The sequence below is a fragment of the Thalassophryne amazonica genome, chromosome 6, assembly GCF_902500255.1.
Source record: "Thalassophryne amazonica chromosome 6, fThaAma1.1, whole genome shotgun sequence".
In the NCBI taxonomy this organism is placed as follows: domain Eukaryota; kingdom Metazoa; phylum Chordata; class Actinopteri; order Batrachoidiformes; family Batrachoididae; genus Thalassophryne; species Thalassophryne amazonica.
The window spans coordinates 110549276-110566440 of record NC_047108.1 but is presented as its reverse complement, the minus strand read 5'-3'; the positions used below and the strand labels follow the sequence as shown (position 1 = coordinate 110566440).

General features: G+C 44.3%; 2 long non-coding RNA genes across 2 annotated transcripts; one reads left to right on the top strand and one right to left on the bottom strand.

Annotated features, from left to right (window-relative positions):
- Positions 1-212: 212 nt before the first annotated feature.
- Positions 213-12412, bottom strand: LOC117511710. The gene is made up of 3 exons (XR_004561051.1): positions 12335-12412; positions 6643-6652; positions 213-223 (listed from the first exon to the last, which is right to left on the bottom strand). It is a non-coding gene; the product is annotated as an uncharacterized LOC117511710 (long non-coding RNA).
- Positions 4995-12431, top strand: LOC117511712. Its single transcript, XR_004561052.1, has 3 exons — positions 4995-5006; positions 5653-5654; positions 12347-12431. It is a non-coding gene; the product is annotated as an uncharacterized LOC117511712 (long non-coding RNA).
- Positions 12432-17165: the final 4734 nt, after the last annotated feature.

The following is a 17165-nucleotide window of genomic DNA, read 5'->3' as shown; positions in this document are numbered from 1 at the left end:
TTACAAAGGGGCGCTATTGAGGCATATTGCCCCGCCTATGGGTGACACACCTATGAATTGTAAGAAGTTGTCATGCTTGACCTGTGGATGAACTTTCATGATGATATGCCATCAATAGGAAGAATGTAATTTCATGGCGAAGTATCGATATTTGGCACACTGCCATATGGACGCCATTTCCCATAGCTTCACTCCGATCGTCACATACATTCACTAACTTGTTCTGCATGTTTTAGAAGTGAAATGGAGTTGATGGGGTTAACTATGCAACATCAGTACCTGTTAAAGTATAAATAGGACATTTCCTGTTACCTCTGGGGGGCACTATAACTTAGATGGGAAGTTAGTATATGGCGATTTTCAGGGCATAGCCCTCATCATGTCCAGCAAGTTTGAAGGATCAATGATGAAGTATGTGGGCGTGACAGCTGTTCAAAGTGAAGTGACGTGCTCCGAAATGCTCGCCAAATTTTGACGAACCTCAGCAGTCACGCCTTTTGACCTACAGAAATTCTTTTGCTAACATTTGATCAGCATGGGGTTATGATGAAGTGTAGCAAATTTGATTGATGATTGGATGAAATCCCTAGGACGTGTTCGTTCAAATGTAAGTAGTGGAAATGGCCAAAAATGGCAAACATTACCTCAAAATCGAAACTTCAAATCAAAATGTCTGACTTCCTGTCGACATTTCGCCATAACGTTAAGAGACTTTTTTGTGCATCCCAGCATGGCAAATGTGTACCGAATTTTGCGAGGGTACGACAAAAAAACAATGGGGAGGGTTTTTAAAGATTTGCAGGCGGCGTTATTTTGCCCTTTTGCTGCAAGAATGGGCGTGACCCCAATATATCAGATTTCGTATACGGCCGAACGACTGCAAAGTTTGGTGAGTTTTGAAGCATGGGACAGGGCTGAAAATGGGGCTTGAAAAGTGTTTATAATAATAATAATAATAATAACTAAGACTGCAAGCAGTCATATACGTGACCTCGTGTCCGCGCCACCACCTCCGCAGGCCACTACATCCCCTTCTGACCCGATGTGGGCAGGTGCGTACAGGGGCAGACACTCATCACACGGTTCAAGTTTCAAGCAAATCAGACAATGCATGAAGGAGTTGCAACAAGTTGATGGTTCATCTATTAGGGGGGTGCTCAGAGCACAAACAGAGGGGCGGTTGTGTTCAGGGGCCAACCCTCATCACACATGTGAAGTTTCAAGTCAATCAGACAAAGCATGAAGGAGTTATCATGACTTGATATTCCATGGCGAAGGTTCAAAATGGCGGCGCCATAGCGCCCACAACCTTTCGACATAGGAAAAAGCTTTTGGTAACTTTTGATCAGTATAGTTTCTGGATGATCTGAAAGAAAATTGAAGTGCATTGGACAAAATCTCTAGCAGGAGTTTGTTCAAATACAACGTGTGGAAATCACACCAAAATGACACGAAAATTAAAAATGGCCGACTTCCTGTTTGGAGTAGACCAGTGTTGCAAAAAATTTTTGGAGTAGACCAATGTTGCAAAAAACTTTTTTTGTACGTCATACGTGTACCCATTTTCATCTCCCTACTCCATAAAAATCCCTATAGGGAGGATCTTTTGAAAGTTGCAAGGAGGCGCTGTGGAGGCATTTTGCTACACCTATGGGCAACGCCCTTATGACCTGTAAGAGGTTGTCATGCTTGACCTGTGTTTCAATTTTCATGATATGAGAAAATGCAAGCCATCAAAAGGAAGAACGTAATTTCATGATATTACGCTCGATATTCGGCACGCCTCCACATGGACGCCATTACATGTAGCTTCGTGGCCATAATCATGTCCGTTCATCAACTTGTTCTGCATGTTTTAGGAGTGAAATTGAAGTTGATGGGGTTAACTATGTGTCATCAGTACCTGTTTCAGTATAATGTTCCATGGCGAATGGTCAAAATGGCGGCACCATAGCGGCCACACCCTTCGACATAGAAAAAAAGCTTTTGATAACTTTTGATCAGTATAGTGTCTGGATGATCCAAAAGAAATTTGAAGTGTATTATACAAAATCCAATACACTTGGAGTGAAAATCCAATACATTTTGGTGTGGAAATCACGCCAAAATGACAAGAAAATTCAAAATAGCCAACTTCCTGTTTGGAGTAGACCAATGGTGCAAGAGACTTTTTTGTACATCTATGCAAGTCACACGTGTACCAATTTTCATCTCCCTACTGCAAAAACCCCCGATGGGGAGGGGTTTTTGAAAGTTGCAAGGGAGCGCTACAGAGGCATTATGCCCCGCCCATGGGTGACACCCCTGCGCCCTGTAAGAGGGTGTCATGCTTGACCTGTGTATCAATTTTCATGATGATATGAAAAAATTAAAGCCATCAAAAGGAAGAACGTAATTTCATGGCAAAGGGTCAATATTCGTCACGCTGCCACACAGATGCCATTACTCATAGCTTAATGGCGATCATTGTCTATGTTCACCAACTTGTTCTGCATGTTTTAGAAGTGGAATAAAGTTGATAGGGTTAACTATGTGACATCACTACCTGTTAAAGTATAAATAGGACATTTCCTGCTTCCACTGGGGGGCGCGATGACCTAGGTGGGGAAGTTAATATATGGGGTTGTTCAGGCCGGAGCCCTCATCATTTCCAGCAAGTTTGAAGGATCTATGATTAAGTATGTGGGCCTGACTGCCGTTCGAAGTGAAACAGCATGCTCCAAAATGCTCACAAAAGTTTGACGAACCATAGCAGCCACGCATTTTGACCTACATGACGGCCACACCCTTCAACATCGAAAAAAGCTTTTGATACCTTTTGATCAGTATAGTCTCCGGATGAACTGAAAGACATTTGTCATGATAATGTGTACTGCAGGTTATTTTCTCTCCACCACACCGTCAGCTGTTCCACCTCATTTTCAATTTCACTCACTCACTCTCAACTGCTTATCTAGGATCGGGTCACAAGGGCAACAGCTCCAGCAGGGGACCCCAAACTTCCCTTTGCCGGGCCACAATAACCACCTCTGACTGGGGGATAGATAGATGATAGATAGAATCTCTCCACCTAGTCCTAGGTCTTCTCCCAGATGGACATGCCTGGCACACCTCCCTAGGGAGGCGCCCAGGGGGCATCCTTACCAGGGCATCTTTACAGCATCCGCTGGCTCCTTTCAATGCAAAAGAGCAGTGGCTCTACTCCAAGCTCTGCACCTATTATCAACAGTGCAACTAACCCTAACCTTCTCACCCTATCTCTAAGGGAGACACCAGCCACCCTCATAAGGAAGCCCATTTCGGCCACTTGTTCCCGCAATCTAGTTCTTTCGGTCATGACCCAACCCCCATGACCATTGGTGAGTGTAGGAATGAAGACTGACCAGTAGATCGAGAGCTTTTCCTTTTGGCTCAGCTCCCTTTTTGTAACAGTACGGTAGAGCAAATGCAATTCCAGCCCTGCTGCACCGATTCTTTGGCCATTCTCATGGTCCACTGTCCCCTCACTCATGAGCAAGGCCCCAAGGTACTTGAACTCCTCTTGGGGCAATACTGCATTCCCTACCCAGAGTAGGCAATCCACTGGGTTCCTGCTGAGAACCATGGCCTCAGATTTAGAGGTGCTGATCCTCATCCCAGCTGATTCACACTCAGCTGTTAAATGATCCAGTGAGTGTTGGAGGTCACAAGCTAATGAATCCAACAGGACCACATCATCTGCAAAAAGCAGTGATGAGACCCTGAGCCCACCCAAGTGGAAACCCTCCTCCCCCCAACTACAGATTGATATCTTGTCCATGAATATCACAAACAGGATTGCTGACAAGGCGCAGCCCTGGCGGAGGCCAACCCCCACTGGAAATGAGTCCGACTTACTGCCGTGCACCTGAGCACAGCTCTTGCTTTGTGAGTACAGAGATTGGATGGCCCTGAGAAGGCATCGGCTTCCTCCATACTCCTGCAGCACCTACCACAGTACAGTATCTCCCAGGGTTCCCAATCATACACCTTTTCCAATTCCACAAAACACATGTAGCCTGGATGAGCAGACTCCCAGGCACCCTCCAGGATCCTTGTGTGAGTGAAGACCTGGTTGGTTGTTCCACAACCAGGACCGAACCAGCATTGTTCCTCTTCAATCTGTCATGACCAGCCCTGTTCCAGGCTTTGATCCCTTTTTTGCCTCTTTCTTTGCGTCATCTTCTGTTCCTGCTTTGATTTATTAGTGGTTTATTTTCATCATTTGTTTCTTCTATGTTCTATTTTGCTTTGTCACTTTGTTTCCTTGCTACTTTTATGTTTTAACCATTGTGCAGTTCCGTTCTTGGTTTGTTCAGCCAGTTTGTGTTTTCATTGTTTACCACTTGTTTATTTTGTTCTGCTCATTGGTTATATTATCTGTTGTGCTTTAGTGTCAGGTTTTGTTATCTCAGTCTCTGTTTTATTTTTAATTTGTTTAGCCACTTTGGTTTCTTAGTGTTTTATTTATCTTCTGTGTTTGTAATCCTCTGTTTTGCTTTTCAGTTTTGTTCTTAGATTGCACTCACATCCAGTTAATTATGTTCACTCCACGCCCTGCACCTGCCTTTATGTTTTCCCTCACTTTGATTCTGTCTGCTTTGTTTCACCTCACTCACACTCCCTACACCAGCCCAAGTATCTTTGCTCCTCACATCACTCTCTTGCACAGTGTTTGATCTTTGTCTACTAGCCACGCCCCCTTTATGGAAACTTCCCTCCACACCTGCACCTTGTTACCTAATTAGTCTGCACATGCACATTGTTCACAGCACTTGTTACTTAAGCCCTTACAGTCTCACAGCACACCGCCAGATTGTTGTCTTCATACACTTTCCAGCGCCCATTCACAGTCCTGATTTTTGTCTTGCCGTGTTCTGAACCTTGCTTTGTATTCTTCGACCATGCCTCTCGCCTCATCCCAGATGTCGGTGTTTGCTTGTGCCTCTGAACCCTGTTCGAGTATGACTGCATCTCAGCCTGACCCTGTTTGTACCTCTGCTGCGCTGACTGATAACTTGTGTACCAAACCCAAGCTTGAGTTAAAGACCATGATTTCCTCCACACCAAAACCTGGTTTGGGAGTCTGTTTTGCGGGTCCAGCCGCTCCTGGTGACGGGCTCCCGTCCATCATGACCGTACAATCTGGCCAAAACATGGACCCCGCAGGCTCCACCACTGCCACAGACCCTGCTGCTGTGCTCCCGGACATAAAGGTGATAAAAGGAGATTTTTGCAGACCTTTCCTTTTTCTTTATTTGTTTTCGAGACTGCTATGTACCCAGAGAGAAGTTTGATTACCTTGATCAAGCTTGGGATCTTGTTAATCTGAATCCATGGCTGTTTGATTATTTCCCAGAGCTTGTGAGCCTGGATGACGTTTTTTGTCTTCAGAAGCGTCCAGATTGGATGAAGCAACCTGAGGCCTACATGCCGTCTGATGATGATGATAATGATTCAGACTGGACAGATTTGGATGAAGACTCTAAGTCAGAGCAATTAGCTTTGCAGAACATGGCTACGTCTTTATTCAAAATACAAGACTTATTTTTTGATTATCAGGACTGCAGCAGTCAGCGAAGCAAACAGAACAATTTTTCAGCTCTCGATCAAATCTTTCTCGCTGAGCCTGAGCTGTTAACCACATTCCCAGAGCTGAGAGACATAAAAATGATGTTTGAGCAGGGTGAGGCCCCTTCCTGCATTGAGGACCCCATGGACCTTTTGTTCGAGTCCAAACTCACTGCCACCTGTTGTGAGGAGCCGCGCGTCATTACGCTTTCTGATGCCGCTCTCGCTCCACCCTGGTACGACATAACACCGAAGCCGACCGCTTACCTCACTCCTCCTGTTCCAGAGATATCACCTCCAAATCCTGCTCCACGGCGAAACCCAGCGGTGTCCAGAATTTCGCACCCAGAACCCACGGAGCCGCTCGTCCTGGTCGCTACCTCCACTGCGCGTCCGGCACTCATCACTCCGGTGCCACGAAGATTGCGTATACCACAGCCTGAGCCTCCAGTTTCTGCTTCAGAGACCCCTGCACCGATGATCACCTCTGGTCCTGTGTTGCCCGACTCCTCTATTGTGATCACTCTTCCAACATCAGCTGATCTCATGCCTCCGGGATCACAGATAGAGCCATCGGGAAAAGCCCTGTCATCCTGGAGCTCAGCCTCAGCTGCGGTGCGTGGCCCGCCACCTGAAGTTTGTTTCGTCTTGGCGCGCGGCCCGCCACCTGAAGTTTGTTTCATCTTGGCGCGCACTGCGCTGTTTCATTCACCAATCGATGCTCCCACAGTCGGTCCAGCTTCGCTGCCACCTACAGCCTGCTCAGACTCTGCTTCCGCATATACCGTGACCACCTCGCTGGTGATGTCACATCCATCTGCTGCCTCACCCTCTCCTACTGTCATCGTGGCTTCACCGTGCTCCGCCTGTGCTTCACCCTCGCTGGCTGATGAAAGAATCTCTCCGCACTCGGTGTCTCCACCAGCGGCGGCTCCAGAGGGGGGAGCCCACCCACACACAGACAGTGCTGCCATTCCTGATCTTCACCAGCCTGTTCCAATGTCAGACCTGACCACAGCCTTTGTGAACTGCGACCGCGGGACGGTCAGTGACTTTTCTTTTTCTATCTGGTTTATAATTTTGTGTTTACTTGCCTGTGACAATGTCAGAAGTCTGTTAAAGATGCCTCATCTGAACCTGAAACAGTTTTCTTATGCATCTTTTTGAAATAAGTTAAAAGCACTACTTCCGAGCTTGAGATGGTTTTCTTGTGAACCTTTTACAAAATTGCTGAAATTTACATGTCACACTTTGAAACTTGCTTCATGCAAGCTTCACTTGCAATTACTGATTGCCATGTGTGCACTTCTGAGCTGCCCTGTTTTCCGCCCAGTGGTTCCCTGGCCTGTTTTTGGTCATGTTCTCAGTCTTCCTCGGGGTCTCCAGCCTTTTGGGCCTGGTGGAGTGCCCCCTGTCTCTGGGTTCCCCCCGTCCTGGGTCCCCCGCCGTCCCGCCCATTGTCTGGGGTGTGCGGCGTTGTGGGGGTTGTTGTGGCAGTCTCCAGGGGTTGGCTGCCTTGGGGGGGAGTTCTGTCATGACCGGCCCTGTTCCAGGCTTTGATCCCTTTTTTGCCTCTTTCTTTGCGTCATCTTCTGTTCCTGCTTTGATTTATTAGTGGTTTATTTTCATCATATGTTTCTTCTATGTTCTATTTTGCTTTGTCACTTTGTTTCCTTGCTACTTTTATATTTTAACCATTGTGCAGTTCCGTTCTTGGTTTGTTCAGCCAGTTTGTGTTTTCATTGTTTACCACTTGTTTATTTTGTTCTTCTCATTGGTTATACAACCCCTGGCAAAAATTATGGAATCACCGGCTTCGGAGGATGTTCATTCAGTTGTTTAATTTTGTAGAAAAAAAGCAGATCACAGACATGACACAAAACTAAAGTCATTTCAAATGGCAACTTTCTGGCTTTAAGAAACACTATAAGAAATCAAGAAAAAAAGATTGTGGCAGTCAGTAACGGTTACTTTTTTAGACCAAGCAGAGGAAAAAAATATGGAATCACTCAATTCTGAGGAAAAAATTATGGAATCACCCTGTAAATTTTCATCCCCAAAACTAACACCTGCATCATATCAGATCTGCTTGTTAGTCTGCATCTAAAAAGGAGTGAACACACCTTGGAGAGCTGTTGCACCAAGTGGACTGACATGAATCATGGCTCCAACACGAGAGATGTCAATTGAAACAAAAGAGAGGATTATCAAACTCTTAAAAGAGAGTAAATCATCACGCAATGTTGCAAAAGATGTTGGTTGTTCACAGTCAGCTGTGTCTAAACTCTGGACCAAATACAAACAACATGGGAAGGTTGTTAAAGGCAAACATACTGGTAGACCAAGGAAGACATCAAAGCGTCAAGACAGAAAACTTAAAGCAATATGTCTAAAAAATCGAAAACAGAAAAAAAACAAGGTTACAATGGGCTAAGGAAAAGCAATTGTGGACTGTGGATGACTGGATGAAAGTCATATTCAGTGATGAATCTCGAATCTGCATTGGGCAAGGTGATGATGCTGGAACTTTTGTTTGGTGCCTTTCCAATGAGATTTATAAAGATGACTGCCTGAAGAGAACATGTAAATTTCCACAGTCATTGATGATATGGGGCTGCATGTCAGGTAAAGGCACTGGGGAGATGGCTGTCATTACATCATCAATAAATGCACAAGTTTATGTTGATATTTTGGACAATTGAAAGGATGTCTGGGGATGATGAAATCATTTTTCAAGATGATAATGCATCTTGCCATAGAGCAAAAACTGCAAAAACATTCCTTGCAAAAAGACACATAAGGTCAATTTCATGGCATAGGGTCAATGTCAATGAGCAGATCTGATTTGATGCAGGTGTTAATTTGGGGGATGAAAATTTACAGGGTGATTCCATAATTTTTTCCTCAGAATTGAGTGATTCCATATTTTTTTTCCTCTGCTTGGTCTAAAGAAGTAACCATTACTGACTGTCACAATCTTTTTTTTCCTGACTTCTTATAGTGTTTCGTAAAGCCAGAAAGTTGCCATTTGAAATGACTTTAGTTTTGTGTCATGTCTGTAATCTGCTTTTTTTCTACAAAATTAAACAACTGAATGAACATCCTCTGAGGCCGGATGATTCCATAATTTTGGTTGTATTATCTGTTGTGCTTTAGTGTCAGGTTTTTCTGGATGACAACCTTAAAAATCTCTAAAAATTGAATTATACCCCACTTATTAAAAAAAAAAGAAGACCTGCACAGATGGTCTAGCCTACCCATTGAGTGGAAGAATTAACTGCATTAAAATGAACATCCTACTGAGGATGCAGTATCTCTTTTAATCACTCCCCATACCCTTACCACAAGCTTTCTTTAATCTCTTAACAAAGCTGTGAGACAGTTCATATGGAATGGTAAAGGGGCTAGGAGGTCTTTAGAAATGTTATCTTGGGATTATAAGTCAAGAGGGCTTCAACTTGTCATGGTGTCTTGTGAACCATTCTTAGTCTGGCCCTTGCTTGAGACCAGTTTGCCATGGGAGAACCTACCAGGAGCACGAAGGCTCCAGACAACACAGCTCTCAGGTTCATAGCGGCACATAAATCTCTCCACCACGATAAGCTCATGGTTGCCAGAGAGGACATTTTCCAGTTCTATTTATTTCATTTTATATAGCGCCAAGTCACAACAAAGCTGCATCAAGGCGCTTCACACAAATAAGGCCTAACCTTAGAGCAAGCACACAGGCAACATAGTACTATGTTCTCTACTATGGTTCTCTACTTCTCTATAGTTCTCTACTATGGAAACCACCTGGACAACTGAGAGCCTACACAGAAACACACAGGCAACAGTGCTAAGGAAAAAGTCCCTCTGATGATATTGAGGAAGAAACCTCAAGCAGCCCAGACTCAGAGTGGTGACCTACTGCTTAGGTCATTGTAACAGTTACAATGATTTAGTACAGTTTTACAAAACAGAATAACATAACAAAAGAAGATGCATTTGATAAGTCCACGCAGGCTTTTATTCCACAGGCAGGGGTCATCCAGCATTCCTAATGCCATCAGTCGCCCTGTTCCCGTGGCAGAGTTCATTCCAAAGGCAGACTGCAGCGTGCTGCATCAACATCAGTCATGGCATCTCACTGTCAGCCTGGCACCCTGCGGTCTGTTGCAGTCAATCATGCAATCCTGCGCAACATTATCAGCACCTCAGACAAAGAGAAAAGGAGCCAAATTAGTTGGCTGGAAAAACTACCCTTAAGGTATCATCCATCAGCATTAAATCAATAGGAAAGCAGAGAAAATACTAAGGTGATCGCCAGCCACTAGCTCTAAGCTTCACTAACAGACCCGGAATTTAGATAAATGTAATCCAGCCCTGGGGAGAATTTATTCTGCTGGTTGGATTTTCGGAGTTTTTGCTCCTCAGTGGTTGTTATGGCAACCCCAAACGCACCTGATTTCTATTTGACATCTGCAATCAGTGCACCTGGAGCGTGGTGTGTGAGGTGGCAGATAAAAGGACTCTGCAGTGTGAGGCGTGAAGAGCAGCTTGCGGGAAGAGTGGCTGGACAATAGGAGTCGTATCGATATTGATGCCATTGGCTCCAGCTGAATGGTTGCGCCGGAGGAACACCACAACGTGGATTACACACAGCGGCAGGGGAGAACCCTGCCGTGTCTGTGAGTACAGTTTTATGTGTTTGTGTAGTGTTGTTTCCTAAAGTTAGAGTTTTCCTTGGGGGACAGTTTGCCGTGCGCTCCCTGGCCTGGGTGTGTGTGTGTGTGATAGGCGCACGGGAAGAGGGGCGTCGGAGAGGAACGCCCGGAAGTGACACGAGTGTCGTGAAGTTCATTACACGCAGCAGCAGGGGAGGAACCCTGCCTCACATGGAAGATTATGTGCCGCGCTGGAGGAAAGGAGGACACACCCCAAACAAGCTGATATCTGGAGGACGCTCGCGGATTGGCAGACGCTTGGCTGGACCCGGACTGGTTGTTCCTGCCTATTGGCTGCATTATTTTGTGTTGGAGGTTTGGCATCTTAATTAGTGTTTTGGAGATTTTGTATTTTAATCTTTTTCTAGTATTTTAAATATTGCAATAAATTCTTAAATGTGTGGTTTTGCCTTGTTTGGTCACTCCAGCTATTATTGTCAATAATTAGTTAAATTGGCCATTTCCTGTCTTAAATCCACTTTTCAAAAATTACAATATTCTTACAATAAAACCCTCATTACATAAAGCTGAAGCCGAGACCTGTAATATTGCTAATAAAATGAATTTAAAAGTATAGGAAGCAGAGTATCATACTATGCCAGTATGCTAGTCATATGAGAGGAAGAAGAAATGTGTTTTAAGTCTTGAATTGAAAATCTCTACAGAATCTGACTGTTTTGCTGCCATAGGGAGATCATTCCACCAAACAGATGCATGACATAGGGCTCTGTGGCCCACAGGGGAGGTGACGGTCTGGTGGTTAAACATTGGGCCTGGGACCAGAGGATCCTTGGTCCAAATCCCAGCCTGACCAGAAAATCACTAAGGGCCCTTGAGCAAGGCCCTTAATCCCCTAGTTGCTTACAGTGTGTATTGATCGCCTTGTATGGCAGCACCCTGACATTGGGGTGAATGTGAGGCATTATTGTAAAGTGCTTTGAGCGTCTGATGCAGATGGAAAAGCCCTATATAAATGCAGTCCATTTACCATTTTATTCACCCTAGGGACACAAAGTAGTCCTGTGCCCTGAGAGCGCAGAGCCTGGGCCGGTATGTAGGGAGGTTCTAGTCCATGAATAATTTTATAGGTTAATAGCAGAACCTTAGAATCCATCCTGACAGAGACAGGAAGCCAGTGCTGCCTGTAAGCAGACTCATCTCCTCCAGTAATACACCCTACCTGTGGTGTCATCCACATACTTAATGAAGGTGTTGCTGGTATGGATAGGGTGCAGTCAGTGGTATACAGGGTGAAGAGCAGTGGTCTCAGTACACAGCCTGGAGGAGAACCAGTGCCGAGTGTGTGAGCTGTGGATATGTGGGGGCCAATCCTGAGTCTCAGTGATCTGAAAGAAAGTCCTTAATCCAAAGACATGTAGAATGAGGCAGACTAAAGTTCAGCAACCTTTTCTAAGTGCCATGTGAGTGGTGTTCGTGACATGTGAGTGGTGTCCGGACTCCGACCAGGTGACACCCATGAAGGTGGGTCGAATGGGCATTCGCAGACCTTCGGCTGCTGTTGTGGAGGCTGCCTCGATCGCGCCATTTGGTCACGGTTCAAAATAGCCAATGATTGTCTGCAGCTCCTCTGCTGTGGCACAATATGTCCGACCTGTGCACGACATACCATGTGAATGCTGCGAACGTGATCAGATGGCAGTGCGACCTCAACCTGCCCACCATTTGAGTGGATTTCCAGCGCCAGCGGCACACAAATATAGAGTGCATGTGCGACACGCACATGCATGGATGTGGATGTGGCGACTGCTGTATGAAGCGTTTGAGTGCGGCTCCGATTTTCCACGAGTGTCATTCGACGACTCCTTCGTGCGCCATTCTGCCTCAGTGGCCATAATGAATGACATGATGTGACGTCTAACCAGTTTTTCAAAACACTTCACACCAGTAGCGATGAAGTGTTTTGAAAAACTGGTGTGAATGCAACAGGCCGGTCGTCACTGAAGCTGGTTATGTGGGATTTCTTGAAAGAGGTGAAAGAGAGAAAAGGAACGAAACTGATCTGAGTTTATATCTTTAACTTTTTTAAACAGGAGATGAGGATGTCCACATTGGCTGGTGAGAAGGTGACAAGAATAATTTTATTTCAAACCCTTCCTGGATAAATACATTCATCCTCCCCGATGATCAAAGTTCTTTCAGATCCGCAGTCATAACAAGCACATGTTCAGAAACATGCAGAATGCCTCATATTTTTCAGAGTTATGCTAGTTTGGATGTTTATGCACGTTCAGTGTGGACAGTGGCTTCACTGGACTCACAGCTGCACAGAGAACAGACAACAAAACACTTTGTAACAGTAACAGAGATTGTTTGTAACAAGTTGTGAGCGTCGATCTGTGGCATTTCTTCAAAACAGATTGTGATTTTTACTGCAGTTGCATCAAAATTAACGCAGTCGTCCCTTTAAAATCAAGTCACCATGACAAAAAAAAAAAAAACACACTTATATAAACTTTGTAATCAATCCATGGTTTTTATCGCGGACAAAATTGGACTTGTCCTATTTGGGCAGTGTTAGAGGAGATCTGTGTTTTCCTATCACATTTTTTTCCTCATCCGGGACAATCAGACAACCATTAATGTCAAGGGCTGGTTGAATATAACTTTCCCCAAACCCTTCATAGTCAGGTCTGGGAGTGTGCACTGGTTCCTCATTTTACTGCATCCACTACACCAAAGACATTCCAGAAAGGGCCAAGAGGGTGCAGACTTTTCTTTGCAATCACTGACTCCAGCAGGTGATTTCCCTGAGGAGCTCATCCCGACTGCTCAAAGTGATATTAATCAGGGAAATCACCTGCTGGAGTCAGTGATTGCAAAGAAAAGCCTGCACCCTCTTGGCCCTTTCTGGAATGTCTTTGGAGACCACTGTATTACACCATATTACTCTCTTGGGTCCTGGATGACAACCACCCAGGCAGGCATCCATTCCACCCTCACCTCTGAAATGTAACCATATTTGCCACATCCAGGTTTGCATGGGTGTCCCCTTGGCCTCATTAAGCCAATAGGCATAAACAAAGATGGAAATCCTGAGGGCAAAGGTGGACAGGGCCCCCTCTTGGTGAGGGCTATTTATCCTCATTTATCATTGTGGTTTCCTTTTGTCGTAGTTTATCATTGAAAACAGACCTCAGTTAAGTCGTATGTTTTTAGAACTGTATTTAATTTGACTTCTATGCAAAGTAACTGATAAGTGGCGGCATATAACAACTTCATGAGTAAAATGTTGTAACATGTTAACCATCAATTGATTTACCAATGAGTCTCGTACCTGGGTGTATCTATATTAGGTGAAAGTGAGGTCCCACCACCAGATGTTGCTGTGGACATTGTTCAAAGCATTACATGTGTAACGCTGAAACAATCAGCTCAGAACTTCCAAAACGTCCACCTGACAAGTGGGGAGTGCATACATACATACATAAATAATAAGTCCCTTTGGCTGCTCCCTTGCTTTCACAAGGGGTCACCACAGCAGATCCAAGGTGGGTCTGCAACAAGTTTTATGCCGGATGCCCTTCCTGATGCAACTCCACATTACATGGAGTACTGTGGCAGGGGTAGGGTTTGAACTGGGAACCTTCTGCACAGAAACTAAGTGCTCTAACCACTTGGCCACCATACCATGGCCAGAAATAAGGTGGTTTACTTTAAAAAAAAAAAAAAAAAATCCTCTTTATGCTGATTGTGTTGCTCTCATTCCTTCATCAGGGAAAAGGGAAAATGAACACATACTGGCTGATTGGCCACAAGAACTACAGTGTCCAGAATGACAGTCTGGTTTGCCACTGGAATCCCAGCAAGGCCAGGAAGAAGAAGCCTCTGGCAGGCAGCGTGGACTCTGTGGGCAACGTGAGTCAACTAGGTCACCTTAATCCAAGACAAAGGTGTTCTGTGTAGAACATCTGCCAGGTTCCTGTAGCCATTGTAAAGTTGGAATGGATTACCTCTAATCAGATTACAAAAGTAGTGATAATCAGACAAGATTGCATTAGAAAAATGCATAGTCAAATTATTGTTACATTGTCAAGAATCACTTGGTTACATTTTGACATGTTAATTTTTAAATCAAACATTTTTCATTGATCCAGTGCTATAAACTAATTAACTACATGTGTAGCCAGTAGAGGTCAGTCTTCAATCAATCGTTATTTACGACTCCAATTGCAGCATTTGCAAGTAGATGAAAATCTCCATCAGATGGAAGACAGTAGCAGTCTATCTGTGCCCCATCTTAAAATGACGTTAGGGACTTTGGTGCTGTCTGTAAATCTGTCTGGAGTAGGCAGTTCTCAGAAACTGAGTGACCATGCCAGAAGGAGATGAGTGAGGGAAGCCACCAAGACACCTGACGTAGCGGTGAATAAAAAGTTTGCAGGTCACAGAGCTTTCTCTTATCGTGTCCCTGTTCTGTGGAATGATCTACCATCATTGAAACAGTCAGATTCTGTAGAAAGTTTCAAGTCCAGACTTAAAGCGGACTTATTTTCCCTTTTGTATGGCTAGTACACTGGCATAGTATGTTACTTTTTTTTACTCTTAAATTCATTTTATTAGGAAATGGAGCAGATCACGGCCTCAAAGTCTGGGTCTTTTACTGAAGCTTAGGACTAGTGGCCGGTGATCACCTTAGTATTTCTTTTGTTTTTCTTGTTGCTTAATGCTGACAAATTATACTGTATTTGTTGTCTTTCTGATACCTGATTCTGTTTTTTCTCTCTGTTTGAGATGCGGCTCCAACCCTCCTGTCCTGTGCACCAGCAACATTTCCTGTATATTTATTTTGTGGTTTTGTAAATTGTGTCAGTAGCATCTCCCAAGCACTGGGTCACCCCTCTGAGTCTGATCTGCTTGAGGTTTCTTCCTCAAATCATCAGAAGGATTTTTTCCTTACCACTGTCATCTGTATGCTTGCTCTGGGGGTTGGTAAGGTTAGACTTTACTTGTGTGAATCGCCTTAAGGCAACTTTATAAATGAAAATAAAATGAAATTGTATTGTTATATACATTCGCAGTTATTTTATTAAGTTTATTCTTTAATAGTTACACTAATATTTTGACTTGAAGATAGAGAATGTGTCCTCCATGACCATCCCTGATCACCATGGAGTCCAACAAGAGCTTGTGAGGATGCTAGAATACTATGCATTGTACTCTTGTCTTGTACAATCAGCTTGAGAGTAGTTTTGTGGAATATTACAGTAGGAACACATATTGAAGTGGACTGACATACTGGTGGACAGTCCGGGTGGACCAGACTAATTACAGTGTGCGGCCTGGGCTTTTTTTGTCATAGTCTAGCCCTGCCAGACTGAGCTGACCATCTGCTATAGTAGTCAGAGGACAGAGGACAAGGCAGAGGAGAAAACACAAGGCAAGCTAACCTGCAGTATCATAGACAGGAAAGTTCACGTTTATCTGTCAAAGCTGTCTGAGTGTTTCAGGCTGGTGAGAAATGTTGTCTTACACATGATCCTAACTGTCCTTCATGTGTGCCAGTCATCAGTGACCATGCAGAGCCTCAATGAGAACGCCACCACCCTGGTCTCCATCCCATCCTCTGTGCTGAACCAGACACCACCACAGCCCCATCCCGATAAGAGTGGTCTCAGCGTGGCGGCTCACATTGAAACAGGAACCAGTAGGTGTGGCACTCTGGGCTCCATGATCAGCGGACTACAATGTGGAGATGAAAGTCCTCCACTCAGAGAGCGAATTACCATCAGCGGGCAGAACCCTGTCCTGCTTCCTGGCTCCACCCACCACATCTAACCAGTTGGGGGAAGTTCTCAGGTGTCAGATGAACTGTTAATGTTTGTCTTTTTCTTTTCCTCATTCTGTCTTTGTGGTTGTGTAGCTGCAGATGCACCTGAACAGGTGAAGAGTAATAAACTATGACTCTTACCAGAGACTCTCAGGGTCACATTTCTGTTATTCCTGTTATTCCACAAAGACAAGATGACATCTTTGTGCCAGACACATGCACTTTGCAGATATGTTCTTAATGCCCAGAGCGCACACACTGCACAAACATGACAGATCTGTGCATCATGATATTTTGGGTTTTTCTTTGTAACTGGGTACAGCTGTTTCATAGTGCAGGAACACGTTACAGGCCCCACCTCTCCTCTCCACATCGTGTATGTGTTCATAGCTGTGATGACCAGTTATATCCATTCATGTCTATGGAAGCCTCCGTGATGTCTGTCATGTGTGCGAAGCTCCTACTTCTGTGTGTATGTGTTTCAGTTCAAGCTAACACGTTTTGGTACATTGACAAGCTAGCATCTTCATTTCAGTTGCTTGATTGTTGCTATTCAAATAATGTAGTTGGAGGAATAAAAAGAAAGTAGGTTTACAATTTTAATGCATTATAAATATTAGTTGTGGTTTGCAGCTGTAAAAGGCTGATTTATTGCCTCTTGTTGTTGTCGTTTTCCATGTCCATATATTCCACATACCTGGATGATGAAAAACAGACGTATACAGCCGTTGTGGCCTCCAGAATAAAATACATTTTGTTGCATTGAACACTATTTGAGCCTAGTTAACAGAGAGACAGAGTGAGAAGTGCTATAAGCCAAAAAACATGTCTTCCACTTGGACCCCTTCACAAACAGTGGGAAAAATAAGTATTGAATGTCACCATTTTTCTCAGAAAACATATTTCTAGAGGTGCTACTGGCATGAAATTTTCATCAAACATTGTTAACGATCAAAGTAATCCACACATACAAAGACATCAAACCATAAGTATTCATGAATTAAGTTATGTGTAATGTGAAATGACACAGAGAAAACGTAAAGAAAGGGAAGCACAAAAAGGCATGGCCAGCCAAGACACTA